General features: G+C 43.7%; 1 long non-coding RNA gene across 1 annotated transcript; it reads left to right on the top strand.

The window, feature by feature from the left end:
- Positions 1 to 7,924: 7,924 nt before the first annotated feature.
- On the top strand, positions 7,925 to 13,549 carry LOC121066473. The gene is made up of 4 exons (XR_005817792.1): positions 7,925 to 8,087; positions 8,559 to 8,751; positions 8,859 to 9,060; positions 13,122 to 13,549. It is a non-coding gene; the product is annotated as an uncharacterized LOC121066473 (long non-coding RNA).
- Positions 13,550 to 14,194: the final 645 nt, after the last annotated feature.

Genomic DNA, 14,194 nt, shown 5'->3' with positions numbered 1-14,194 from the left:
ATCACAGCCAGACTAATTAACTGTGTGGAGCCTGTCAAAGGTCAGCACAAGATCATGCAGGAAATACAAGTGCAAGACTGAAATAACCCTGGCAACGGGAAAGCAAGGGCAAAGAGAGAAATGGGCTTTTCAGTAGTCATGGCTTCATGCCAGAAAGCCATGCCAGCCCTTTGGTGTGGTTAGCATGCCTGCAAGGGAAGAGCTCCTGTCTCTTTAGATCCTGTCTGTGACAAGAGATTAGATGTGTATTGATGCCACTGGCCAGTAACTGTGCTTTTCTTTGAGTGTGTGCTCAGGGCACTGATGGATCAGGCCCCAAATTCAGTGCAGACTGTGGAAAGTGCTGCACTGAGGCAGGCAGTGGAAACTGGGCAGGCTCTCAAGCTGCTTTGAGACTGATTCATGCTTTCTCAGCTATCCACACCTGATGCATTTGTAGGATTTTTTTTTTTTTTTCAAGTGAAAGATCTGTGCACTGGTGCTATTATTTTACTTTTTATTTTATTTATTTTATTATTTTATTTTATTTTAATTTAATTTAATTTTATTTTACTTTTATTCTATTTTACTTTTATTTTACTTTTCCAGTAGGATCCTGCATGATTGCCAGTGGATTGGCAGGATAGTTTTTAACTGTAATGTAATGAACACTGTTGAACCCAGCAGGTTTTACTAGGTTTGATTGGAGGATGAGAGGCTTGGGAAGGCAGTGCACAGAAGCCTTTCTGAATGGTGTGCTTCGAAGTAAAACCACGTAACAGCTTCAGAGTGCCACAGCTGTAACAAAAATCACGAGACATCTCTCAATTATTTTTCAATGGTCTTGGGAATCTGGAGAGGTCCCAGCTGAGTGGAAGGTGGCAAACGTTGTTCCAATTTGCAAGAAGGGAAAGAAAGAAGACCTTGGTAATTACAGGCCTGTCAGTCTCACTTCAGTGCCTGGTAAAATTATGGAGAAGATTATTCTGGGGGTTATTGAAAAACACCTGAAAGACAATGTGGTCATTGGCCACAGCCAACAAGGGTTCATGAGGGGAAAGTCCTGTTTAATGAACTTAATTTCCTCTTATGACAAGGTCACCCACGTAATTGAAAGAGAGAAGGCAGCTGATGTAATCTTTCTGGATTTCAGCAAAGCTTTCAGTGCTGTTTCTCACAGTATCCTTCAGGACAGAACGTCCAGCATACAGCTAGACAGAAGCATAGTGTGGTGGGTGAACAACTGGCTGACAGGTCCAGCCCAAAGGGTTGCAGTAAATGAGGTTACATCAGGCTGGCTGCCAGTCTCTAGTAGGGTTCCACAGGGCTCTATTTTAGGGACAGTTTTCTTCAATGTTTTCATAAATGACTTCAATGTAGGACTTGAAGGTATACTAAATAAGTTTGTGGATGATACTGAATGGAAAGGAGCAGTTGAATCCCTCAAGAACAGAGAGGCCTTGCAGAGAGGTCTTGACAAAATAGGAGCTGGGCAATCACCAACAATATGAAGTTCAACAAGAGCAAGTGCCGGATTCTGGAAAGGGCTGACCATGTCCTGGGATGCATCAGACATGGCACTGCTAGTGAGTCAAGGGAAGGGATTATCCCACTCTGCTCTGCACTGGTGCAGCCTCACCTCGAGTGCTGTGTGCACTGTTGAGCACCACAATGTCAGAAGGACATAAAAGTGTTAGAGAGTGTCCAAAGAAGGGCTACAAAGACGGTGAAGGGTCGGTCTGGAGGGCAAGATGTACAAGGAGCGGCTGAGGTCCCTTGGTTTGTTCAGCCCCGAGCAGAGCAGGCTGAGGGGAGGCCTCATGGCGGCCTGCAGCTCCCTCACGAGGGGAGCGGAGGGGCAGGCGCTGAGCTCTGCTCTCTGGGGACAGCGACAGGACCCGAGGGAACGGCATGGGGCTGGGACAGGGGAGGGTCAGGCTGGGTGTTAGGGAAAGGGTCTGCACCCAGAGGGTGGTTGGGCACTGGGACAGGCTCCCCAGGGCAGTGGTCAGGGCAACGAGCCTGCAGAGTTCAAGAAGCATTTCGACAATGCTCTCAGACATTGGGTCTGATTTTTGGGTAGCCCTGTGTAGAGCCAGGAGCTGGACTCAATGATCCTTGTGGGTCCCTTCCAGCTCAGGATATTCTATTATTCTATTATTATATGAAAAATCCCAAGGTGATTAATTCTACCTTCTGTATTGAATTTATTTTTTCTGTTGTAAACAGCCTGGTACCAAAAAAATACAACTAGCAACACTGACTGCTTGAAATTAAATGGCTTGATACAGCTACAAGCAGGAAGATATGGGAAAAGTAGGATGGGAAGATGTGAAAACAGGAAGTGAAAATAGAAGAGAAATAAAGAAGGCCCATGCCCTATTTCTTATTCAGAAGTTGAAGAAGACAAGGAGAAAGCTGCGTCTGAGAAGGCCTTTTTACCACACCATTTATCACATGATGGGCTCTGGCCATGTCCATAAGAGTTTTTGGTTCTAGCTGTTGCTGTGTTGGTGTGCCAGGGAAGGTATACTGATGTGGGTAGACACCTCCACCTTCTTCTTTCCCTGCTTTTCTAGGATAGGAAACCAGGTCTGGGGCTGCACTGAAATTTGGGTACCCAACACAGCTGTTCTCAGCTTCCTTCAGCCTTGCTGGCATTGTTCCAAGACCAGCATAAAGCCCTTGTGCATCTCTTTCAGTCTTGGGAAAGGACAGTGAGGTGATCAGAGAAAGATCACTCAAAAACAACCAAACAACAAACAAACAAACAACAAACAAACAAAAAAACAAAAAAAAAGAAACAACAAGCAAGCAAGCAAACAGTAAAAAAAAAAAATGTAAAATGTCCATTTTTTAATGTGATCCGTCTCCACAAATGCTGAGGCAAAATGTTTCTCGCTCGTTGTTGTCTTCCGCTGGCTATGGAAAGGCTGTTTCTGACAGTTATGTTATTCCTTGGTATTTTTATCTTTCCTTCTTTCAGAGTTAAGCAGCTATGAAGTTCTCCTGCTTCTTAACATCAAATCTATCTCAGGCAAAGGACTAACCATCAGCCCACTGCCCTGCACACTCTTGTCTTGTCTGATTCCGTCCTTTGACACCACTGCCTCTGCAGCTCTGCAGCTTTCTTGAGCTGCTGGTGATGGCTGTCCTAACCTCAGGCTCACCACTCCCTTTCCTCATGATCTTCCATGTAAGTCTTTTCTTCCTTGTAGTGTAGGGTGACCCAGATTCCTTCCTGCAATCTCTCTCTTTTCTCTTTTCCCAATAATAAAATTTAAAATTCTGTCTTCCCACCAAGGAAGGACATAAAGGACTCCTTCTCTGGGTCCTAGCAAAAGTGTAGCACTGTGCTCCAGGGTTGTCTCTCCAGATATTTGTCTTTTCTTAAAAATCTTCAGCTATTTTTGTCCTCAAATATCTCTCTGCCTCCCAGGGAAGTTATCCATTTTAACCTCCTAACTTCTGCTCCAAACAGCTCTTTTATCTACCCCTAGTTATGCATTATCTTGGCCACTGAGCCAAGTGACTGTGCAGGAGAGGCTCTTCCTAGTCCTTTTCTCATAGATGAGATCTCAAAATTACATACAGGCGGTGTGTATTTAGTGTTCTTGATCAGCACCTATTCCATTGTCCAAGCTGTCAGTGGCTTGGTGTCCTGAGCCCACATCTGAGCTGGCCCAGTCATTAAGGAACACTACTTGGATCAGACATCTGATATGGGGCATGAATTTCTCTAACTTACCTCCCAGAATTTGAGAGGTGGGTCAATAGTTCAAGCCTGAGCTGTGATCCCAGCCCAGCTTGGAAAACGATTGAAATCAAACCCTTCCTTACAGTAGAGAGGACAGAACACTCCTCCAGAGACTTGTTGAGAAAAGTACATAGTTGCCTGCAAGTTTACTGGGAAAAAAAAAATAAAAAATTATTAACCTAGAAACTGTCAGATCAGGTGCTTTACCCAGCGTTATGGGTTTCAGGGTATTGGCAAGCTCTGAAGTTGTTAATGGATGTCCCAGGTTTCCTGCTGGGCCACCGAGAATAGGGGCATTTATATTTTGGCAAAGAGCATTTCCAGATACACATGTGAAGGGAAGAACTGGAATTGCAAAGTCTTGTGTGAAAGTTAAAGAATCTCTTGTTTATATCTTTGGGAACAATGCACAATTTATTCTGGGTGCTTTGATCTGCTGGAATGGTCATATCTAAGCCCCCTTGCTTTTGTGGAAGCTCTGACACACTGCCTACCTTCTCCTTGCTAAAATCCTTCCCAAATCCAAGAAGTGTGAGCACAGCCTGAGACATGTGCTACACACTGAGCTCCTACTTGTTTCTGGTGAACATGAGGAAGAGTTCAAGGGAAGGATTTTGAGGCACACTCCCCACCCAGCTCCTTTGCTTTCTTTTCACTCCCCTTTTATAGCTGGAGCAAGGCTAGTAAGTCTGCCTCTGAGAAAGGCTTTCATGTGTTACAAAGAAGCTGGCTAGAGGAAGTTGACAGTTCATTGGAATCCAGGAAGAGGTCGATTTCCTTCTTCATAAACATCTCAGAATAAGGCTATAGAAGTAATAAAATACTAAACCTCCACCTATTTAGTTTCTTGGGCAGTCCAACAGGAGAGAAGTGAAGGAGAAAGTCAAAGAATCATCAGTGTGCCAGTGCATACAGATTGGATTATTTCCTCAGAAAAGAAATAAAAAGTGTCTGTGAATATCTTTTACGAGGAAGGAGGAAAAACACATAACTTCTTGCTGTTAGAGTCACAAACATCTACTTAGCCCTAGTACCTTTACTAGAGTGGCCAACAACTTTCTGGATCCCATTGGTTCACAGGTATAAGAAAAAGATTAAAGGAAGGATCTAGTACAGGCTCTAAAACTTAATAAAAGTTGCCTGTGACTTTGAGAAGGTATACTGTTGTGCAACCTGGTGAAGAATCTGTGCACAGTATCTGCCTTATACTTACTGGATTCCTAATATTAGTCAGAATTAATTTAGGTCTATTTATGAGTAGCAAGTGTATGTGAAACTTTTTGTGAATAGCCAGGGCTTTACCAACAGCAGCTAAAGCAGATTTTGTTCACCTGGCTAGGAGCTGATTCTGACTTTGATGTTGTGGAAGATGACAAAGCCTTTCTACCAGTCCCAACCCCAGTTTACAGTGCTGTCTAATTTACTTTGTTTGGGTATGTTGTAGCACCCAGAATTCCAGGGAGCTTCGACACACAGACAGAAAACGGTCTGAGGAACCATCCCTCTTTTTCTACCTGATGCCATGGGAAGAAGCTAGCAGATGCAGGCAGGGTGTGGACAGGGGAGCTGTGTTCATCAGTAGGGCTCAAGAAGGAGTAGTTCAGGTGGAGAATAGACACTTTTGGTTCAGGAGTGGCAGATGAAGGGAAGGGCAGCGACCTTATGTCTGCTTGGTGTCTGTCTGCATAGAGTGTCACAAAAATAGGATGAGACTGGAACAGTAACATGAGACTTGGAGATTTGAATGGCTAGCTCTGCCTTGGGCTGGTGATGCCCACTGCCAGAGTGGGAAACATGCTTTGTAACAAAATACAGGAAAAGCCATCTTTTACTTGGAGTGTGCAGGGTGGGTCCAGGATATCTCATGCTAGTCTGGGGCCTCTCCTGTATTCAAATTCTTAAGTACAGAAATGTGAAAAGGAATGCAAACTATTTCAGCCTGAATAGTATCTCCAAAAGGGAGAGAATGTTTGATGTGGAAGGGATAGGGTGTCTCAGCAATGAATGTAGGCTGGATATTGGTAGTCTTCAAAGATGACTCAGGGGCTAATCTACCACGTTCATCTTCCCTGCAAGGTAAAAGTTATGCAGTAGGATATGGATAATCAGCCCCCCCCCCCCCCCCCCCCAACAAGAATCAAATTGGCATCAGGCTTGGAGGTGGGATGGGGATGTAGGTTCTGCAGTCAATTACAATTTGGGAAATAGGGTACACTCAGCCAGAAGGGCAAGAAGGTCTTTGGAGGCTTAACCACAAGATCAGGGACTAAATTTCAGAGCAGATTCTGGAATAGCAGTAGAAATAAAGTTTAGGCAAAGTAATACAGGCAGGTCAGGATTAGAAGGAAGAAAATCATCAAAGGTCAAATCAGAAGTTTGTGCAGAAGGGTCAGGAGCTAAATCGAGAATTACAAGTGAAGTTCGAAGGTCAAAGAAAAGACTGAGCAGACAAGGAGCGCTGTATGCTGAATACTTACATGTCCCCCATGGCAGAGTCTACCTGTATTGTATTAACTAGGATTAGAAATTGAATTTGTACCAGGGCACAATTTTTTTCGGGGACCAAACTTGGAGGCTGCAGTTGTTTTTCTTCAAAGAAAGAAGATTGCTTTATTATAGACAGTGAGTCTCACTTCTTTAGTAGAGTCTACAAAGATGATTTGATTTAAAAAGAAAAAGGTCTGAGGTACATGATGTTGTGGTGGTTTCACACTTACAGCTAGCTAAACTCCTCCACAGTGCTCTTACTCTCCCTTCTCAAAGGAAGACAGGGAGAGAATATGATGAAAAAGGGCTCAAGGGTTGAGATAAGGACAGGGATATTGCTCACACATCACCCTCATGGGCAAGGAGATTAATATAATTTAAGGAGATTGATATAATTTGTTGACTATTGCTGACAGACTCAAGTAGTGAGAACTAAAAAACAAACTAAAAACACCTTCCCCCCATCCACCCTCTTCTACCTCCTCCCCCCAAGGCGGTGCAGGGGAATGTGGAATGGGGGCTGCGGTCAGTCCCTGATGCTTTGTCTCCGCCGCTCCCTCACGGTCACCCTCTGCCCATGCTCCACGTGGGGTCCCTCCCACGGGATGCCGTCCTTCCCGAACTGAGCCTGCGGGGGCTGCCCACAGGCAGCAGCTCCTCAAGAACTGCTCCCACATGGCTCCGTACCACGGGGTCCATCCCCCAGGAGCAAACTGCTCCAGCACGGGTCCCCCACGGGCAGCAGCTCCCCCCAGACCCCCAGCTCCTGCGTGGGCTCCTCTCCACGGGCTGCAGCTCCGGGCCGGGGCCTGCTCCTGCGGGGGCTCTCCATGGGCCGCAGCCTCCTCCAGGCCACATCCACCTGCTCCACCGGGGGCTCCTCCATGGGCTGCAGCATGGAGACCTGCTCCATGTGGGACCCATGGGCTGCAGGGGGACAGCCTGCTCCACCAGGGGCCTCTCCACAGGCCGCAGGGGAACTGCAGCTGTGTGCCTGGAGCATCTCCTGCCCTCCTTCTGCAGTGACCTGGGGGCCTGCAGGGCTGGTTCTCACTCCTCTTTCCCAGCTGCTGTTGCCCAGAAGTTTCCCCCCTGCCCCTTTCTTCAGTCTGCTCACCCAGAGCAGTGTTGCTCACTGGCTCAGCTCTGGCCAGCAGCAGGTCCCTTTTGGATCTGGCTGGAGCTGGCTCTGATGTGACATGGGGCAGCTGCTGGGCTCTGCTCACAGAGGCCACTCCTGCAGCCTCCCGCCCTCCTCTGACCCCCAACAAACCCTTGCCACATAAGCCCAATGCAGATAATAGAATCATAGATGGTAGTTCTGTCCTTTCTTGAGGGAAATAGAGAATTTCCAGTGTCTAAACCCCTTCCCAGTCATGCAAGGGTTCGGGTCTCACTGCAGGAATTGCTGGATGACTTCTGTAGTCTTCATGCCATGATCACAACAGTCCCTCTGTCACCAAGTACCACAATGCACTAGAGAAAGTCATACCTTGTGGCATCTGCAAGGGTTCCTTACCCAAAGTTGATGCTTATTCTAACTATGCTTTTCTTACATCTGGGTTAAAAACTGGCAAGCAGAGAAAAAAGGGTAAAATCAGTGCCATTTTTCTTAGCCTCAACAGGCTACAGACCCATATTATCAACCACAATAAAATCATGCCTGAAGAGAATTTAATATTTTGGCACTTGAACGAGCTTCAAAATCTTGTGTGTTCCAGTTAAAAGATCAACATCATTTTGGTTTGAAAATGCTGACACTGCTCTGGATGACTGCTGCCGTTTTGACTTCATTAGTGTGGGGCAGATCCTTGTCTCCCTCACCCTGGTTTTACACCGAAGTAGCTCTGTCAGCCCACTGGAGGTATGTTTGACTTAACTCAATATAGCTGAGAGAATCAGGCCACAAATGTCCCAGGCCTAACTCTTTCAGACAGGAAGGAACTTCTGGCTATGATCCCTTTGGGTTAAGAGAAAAAAAAAAAAAGAAAGAAAAAAAAATGCTTTTGAAACCTCAAAACCAAACATAACCTTTCTTTCCCCTCAGCAGCAGGTTTTGCTTATGAAGTGATAGTATATGACTCTATTTAGCGTGCTGGAGCTGCCCCACAATGATACAGTACATTTTCTATTTTCCTTCTGGGAAGGAGCCGGCTCCCTAGCAATGATGTGTGGACACAGTTCGGTTAGCTGTTGAACCGGGAAACAGTGGGTTTGCAGAGCTGACGCAGTTTGGCTACGTCTGTCATCCTCTGATGGCACAGAAAGAGTTCAGCAGGGCAGACGTGACCTAGAAGGATGTTTATGCAATAAGACAATGAAGTATTTGTTTCAGGCAGCTCCGATGACACTAAAGTGATATCAGTAGAAAAGCATCTTTTTCCAATGGTAATTGCAGCTTACTGCTAGATCAAGATCCTGACATCATTTTATTAGTCTTCCTGCCTACCTGACCCAATGTGGGTGTACTGCAAAACATCACACTAAAGCAGAGACGATGAGAGTGGAAGAGTGTCAGCATGGCACGGGTAAGGTCCCACAGCAGAGCGATGGCAGAGCTGGGAGCTTGTTTTGAGTTTCCTAAGTCATAGCTCAGCACCTGAGATCTCCTTTGTACATGAAACTGTTGTTACAGCTCACAGGTCCAGTTTTGCTCCAGAGCAGGACAGAATATACCAGTTCTTCTCCAGTGCAAGCTCCTTACTTGTGGGTGCAGCTGAAAGTGTTAATACTGACTTCTGGGCAACAACCTGACAGAAAGGTTATTGCATACAAGGATGCTTGATTCTTTGTACAGGCTAGAGGAAGACCTTCTGAAATTCTGCTTGTCTTCCCAAGTGAGATGAGTATACTGTTAATATAAACAGTGGATTATTAGTATTAATTGATTATGGCCAACTTATGATAGATCTACCGATAGTAAACCCCAACCAATCATTCTTAAGGAAATTACTTTCTCTGCTAATTTTTTTCCCCCGTTAGCTTTGGAGAATCTGATCTTTATGACATGGTGCAAGGCTCAAGCCACTCCCAAACTTCTCTCTGATGACTGGGAGTTGTTGCCTGGATGTTGGTTTTATTCGGGAGTTTGGTTTAAGCCAATCTATGACTTTGTTTATACGCTCTCAGAGGCTTTGGTAACATAGGCATTTACAAACTAATCTGTCCATGTACAAGTTGGCAGCCTGTGTTACAGCTCGTGCAAGCCAGCACTGTACTACAAAACACAATAAGATGGATTCATCAAAGTGATAGTAGGGTCAAAATGGTAGAGTTGCCAAGACATAATTCACTGTAGTTTAGAGGTAATTTCAGTTTTATTTCCTTTTTGATTAATGTTTAAACTCTGACTAAACATTTCCAGGGGAGAACAATAGAACTGTGGGATGGATGTTTAAGTCCAAACTGATAATGAAAAACAATTAAAGAAAAAAGTCCTCTTTAAGTCCCCCTAAACCTCTTGGCAGAACTTTTTCCAAGAGATGTCCTTCATGTCAAAGCAAACAGGCTGTTCCCCTTCCATCTCTGTTGTTCTATGAATGCTGGCTGTCTGTAAATAAAACTAACCTGTTGCCCATCTGTTATGCGCAACTAAAGGAAATTTACAGACAATGCTACTAGAAGGCCCAAAGATATCATCTAACCCAGTAAATAATTTATTTTCACAGTTCAGATCAAAGAGCTTGGGGATATTTGACTCAGTCTGTTTCCACCCTCCCCCACCCCCCCTTCCCTCTCCCCCCCCAAAAAAAAAAAAAGAAAAAAAAAGAGGAATAACATTGGTATGTTTGGGTGAGATGGAACATTCAGATGGAAGAGAGTTGGCAAAGCTTAAGTGTTGTTATTTCTCAGAAAATTTTGACGTATTTAGATTTGAAATCATTCGGATTCAGCTAGAATATCTGTTTCAAAGTTTTCATTTAAATGTAAGTTGCATATTGAATCCTTGGGCATGAAGATGACATTGTACCTTTCACAATTTCATTGGTGATAAAGGCGCCACTTTTAATTCTGCCTGCTTCTGGTGCAAATGTGGGATTTGAATTTCATATGGGAGTCACTGAAGTAAAATAGTGATAGGTCTTTTGGCTGGCTGCTTTCCTGAGTGCTTGGAGGGCATGTAGAAACATCTGCTGATGAGGTAGTACCGCCAGAACAGGAGAGTTGAGGCTGGGCTCCTCTGCCAGGATTACCAGGTACTCCTGCTGCTGCCAGTCCTGTTCCCTCCATAGAATCACAGAATCATTAAGGCTGGAAAAGACCTCCAAGATCATCTGGTCCAACCATCACACTACTACCAATGTCACCCACTAAACCATGTCCCTAGCTGATCTTCATCTCTGTGTAGTCACTACAGATTCTCTACTTGTGTGTGAGATTGTGCTCTTCCCTCTTGTCCTTCTGGATGAACTCCTCCCTTGCCTGGTTGAAGTGTTAGAAGCCCACTCTGCCACAGCTGGAGAGTTGGCTCGGTGTGTGGCTGGGTAGCTGGGGACTGTGGTGTATTTTGTGTCTATGAGTCTAGTACTAGAGACTATGCTACATAGACACTTTAAGTCCCTAAGCCGAAGGCCTGTTGGGAATGAAAATACTGGCTAAAACTGGAAATTAACGATCACTTGGGATTTTGTTGTGTCCTTGTCTTCTGTGTGGCCAGTATATCAGAGCCATATCATGTGGTACCTTATAGGAAGGCATTTATCATGCCCAATGAATGAAGAAGATAAGGGGGAGAAGAGCCCACCAAGTTTGTGTTCTCCTTCCTTGGGGGATAGGTGAGTGTAATTCAGCTGATGGGCTATACACACACTCCCAAGTGATGGAGATCTTCTAAACCCAATAGTCCTAGCCATTGGCCTGGTGATGGGATGTCTTCCATGACTGCTGGTGGTCTAATGCTGGATCATGACCGCTGGGTTGTAGGGCTGATAGCTAGCTGCTTATGGAGATCTGTTGTTGTGCTGATCCTAATGGGGCTGTGGAGGTCTTTTTTTGAACAGACAGTGTGTCCTTTGTGAGAAACTCACAAAGCAATGTAATTATTTTGCCACTGCCCTCTGAAAAATCCTTAGGCTCAAAAGTTGCCTTTGCTCCATTTTTCTCTCATGTCCCCTGAATTATGTTTCACATCACTTGTGCAGTAGCCATTCACATCATCCTCTCTAGATTATTATTCATATTTTTAATTATCCTGGATGGTGCTGAGATCCCATGTTGTGCTCAGGTGAATATTATTTTGCAGCATGAGTGATGGACTGTCAGAAACACCTCAAACTTGAAGAAGGAATTCTTCACCCTAGAGTGGGGTTGTGTTTTTGCTTTTAGTCTTCTAGAACTGGCTGCTCTCCTGTGCATAACACTGTTGAGCTATACAGTTAATATACCCAACCCATAACCCTGTGTTGGGTGTACCACTTTTGGGAGGCTTTATGAAAATGCTGGTGCCGTACACACTCTTGGATAAAGCAAGGAGGGCTCAGGTCTTCTCTTTGGATCTTGCTGTGCCCCACACAATCAGCTCTTGTGTAGTGGATTAGGCATGATGGAGTGATGTTACCACACATGGGAGAATGCTACCTGTTGAAGGCCAGAGCATATGGGGTTATGTGTTATGTTGGGTTATGTGTTGGGTGATTCAAGCCACAAAGATGCAGAAAACAGGCTTCATGGAGGGGCACACAAGTGCCTCAGCTCCGACATATTCATTATGGTCCAAGGTGAGCATGGTATGGGCAACAAGGAAATCAGCTTTACAATAGTAACTGGGAGCTCTGTGACTTTTCTACAGAGATGGAGCACTTATGCTTCACAACAAAATGTAGATTAATACCAAGGAGCCACACAAGATCAGTTTTCTCCTTTCTGGTTGAATGGTGACTACTGATTTTCCTTGGGTAATGAGAAATCTGAGAAGCAGATTGTACACCCGTTGCAGACAGTTTGCAGAGCTTTTGGCAATAGGACAGTATGGCCATAGCCAGAAATACATGGTAAAATAAGCCCTGTTCCTTTTAGCTTGTTAAAGCAGGAGAGATTGAGAAAAATGGCCACACTCAAATGTATTTTGTCAGCTACTTAGGTTTCCCTATTCTTTTAGTCACTTTTAATCCTGTGGGGATTGAAGACTTGATGTGGTGGGCTGGGAAAATGTGTTTTGAATTGCCATACAATGTATGTATGTCTAAGAAGTGAGATGAACAGCAGGGCTGTTTGTAGTGCAGATAAGCATACATTATGTTAGTCCTCAAAATGCCAGGAATGGACCTACTTATTTTTGAACAAGCTCTGCTATACCCTCATCTAAAACCTAATTGTTTACATGTACACAGGAACAAAGCAGTTTCTTAACACTATATGCTTAAGGCAGTAACTGGGTATCTAAACATCTCATTGCTTAAAAATTCTTATTGCCTTAATGTAACTGTTTTAATTTAGTTATTCTGTTGGACCTGTATGTTTCAAAAGGGCAAAAAGGAGATGTTAATAATTACAGGGCAGCAACACCTTGACTGAGTGATTCTCGTCCTTGCTTAAAAAAGAGCATTGAAAGTGAAATAAAACATTAAAAATATCATGATATATTCAAATATAACTGGCACAGCTTTTGCAATCTATTAGTAAACTTAGGTTGGGTCATAATAAAATAAAAGACAAAGGAAAATTGGTTGATAATTTTAAATTACTCATTAATCTTGGTAAAACATATCCACAAAAGGTTTAAACAGCCATGGTGTGAGAAACAATGTGTCTTGAGAAAATAGGAGTGTCAACCCTCAACGTAATATTTACAAGAAGGGAGCTGAATTCATATCCTGAGATGGAAGTTACCATATATATTTGCTAATGATATGCAAAAAGGGATGAATAAATCCAAAGTAATAACAAAAAATTATTTCAGCTAATGTGATTGGGGAGAATGGCAGATGGATTTAACTGAGTCGAGTGGATGACAGATAAAATTCAAGGGAAGTTACAAAGTAATGTACCTTTGGAAGGAACACGTGGAACTCTGAATGAACTCTGTCATCACATAAAAAGACCTTAAACTGAAGCCAACCAGCATTGATAAGGAAGATGTCTGACACAGGAGGAGGGAAGATCATCTCAGGTATTTGCTGTAGGCCTCTTAGGTCTCCCACTGAAACACTTGGACATTGTTGGAAACAGGACTGCAGACTGAGACTTTGACTCTTACATTGTATGGTGATTTTTGTATCCTGATAAACAGTATTTTGGGTGTCATTGTGAACGCTTTATGTTCAGTATATATATAAAAAAAAGAACTTAAAATCAAACTTATTGGTCAAATAGCTAAGACATGGGAAGTCAAACAATTGCACTCTCTGATGTCTTCATGGTGATGTCACCTCATTGGAAATACTCCGCTCAGTTCAGTCATCTTATCTGAAGACTGGTTTTACAGTTTATTCTAGAAAAGAGATTGCTACCTCTGGAGACGCTGACAGGGACTACTCTTAAAGATAAGTCTGTGGACGAGCTGGGGCTGTTCCTCTGATTTGGTTCAGCAGTTGTGTGTTGCCTTTGTCTCTAGCATGTTAAATATTTAGGCAATGACTATTTCATTTCCTGAACTTGCATTCATCTTGTTTAAAGATGCACTTAACTATGTTTAATAAAATATCATGGATAGTCTTGAATTTAATGAGTCGCCATGTCAGAATCCATTTAAATGCTTTGATTTTTGTCTTAGTTTTATAGCCTAGAGCTCTGTGTTTCATTTTGACCAGAATTATTGCTCTAGCTATTGGCACTGGATTGCCTGTATTTACATACCTACAAAATAAAGATTGAGCCAAACTGAATTAAAGCTTAATAATAATAAAAGCCCCTCAGAAAACGAAAACAACAACTGAGCTCCATACTTCACCTCCTCAGAAATCCTAAACCACAACACATCAGCAAAAAGTACTTTTTTGCCTTATTACTCAAGGCATGTTTATGTATTTTGGG

The sequence above is a fragment of the Cygnus olor genome, chromosome 2, assembly GCF_009769625.2.
Source record: "Cygnus olor isolate bCygOlo1 chromosome 2, bCygOlo1.pri.v2, whole genome shotgun sequence".
Classification (NCBI taxonomy): Eukaryota; Metazoa; Chordata; class Aves; order Anseriformes; family Anatidae; genus Cygnus; species Cygnus olor.
This window is presented reverse-complemented; position numbering and strand designations above follow the sequence as displayed.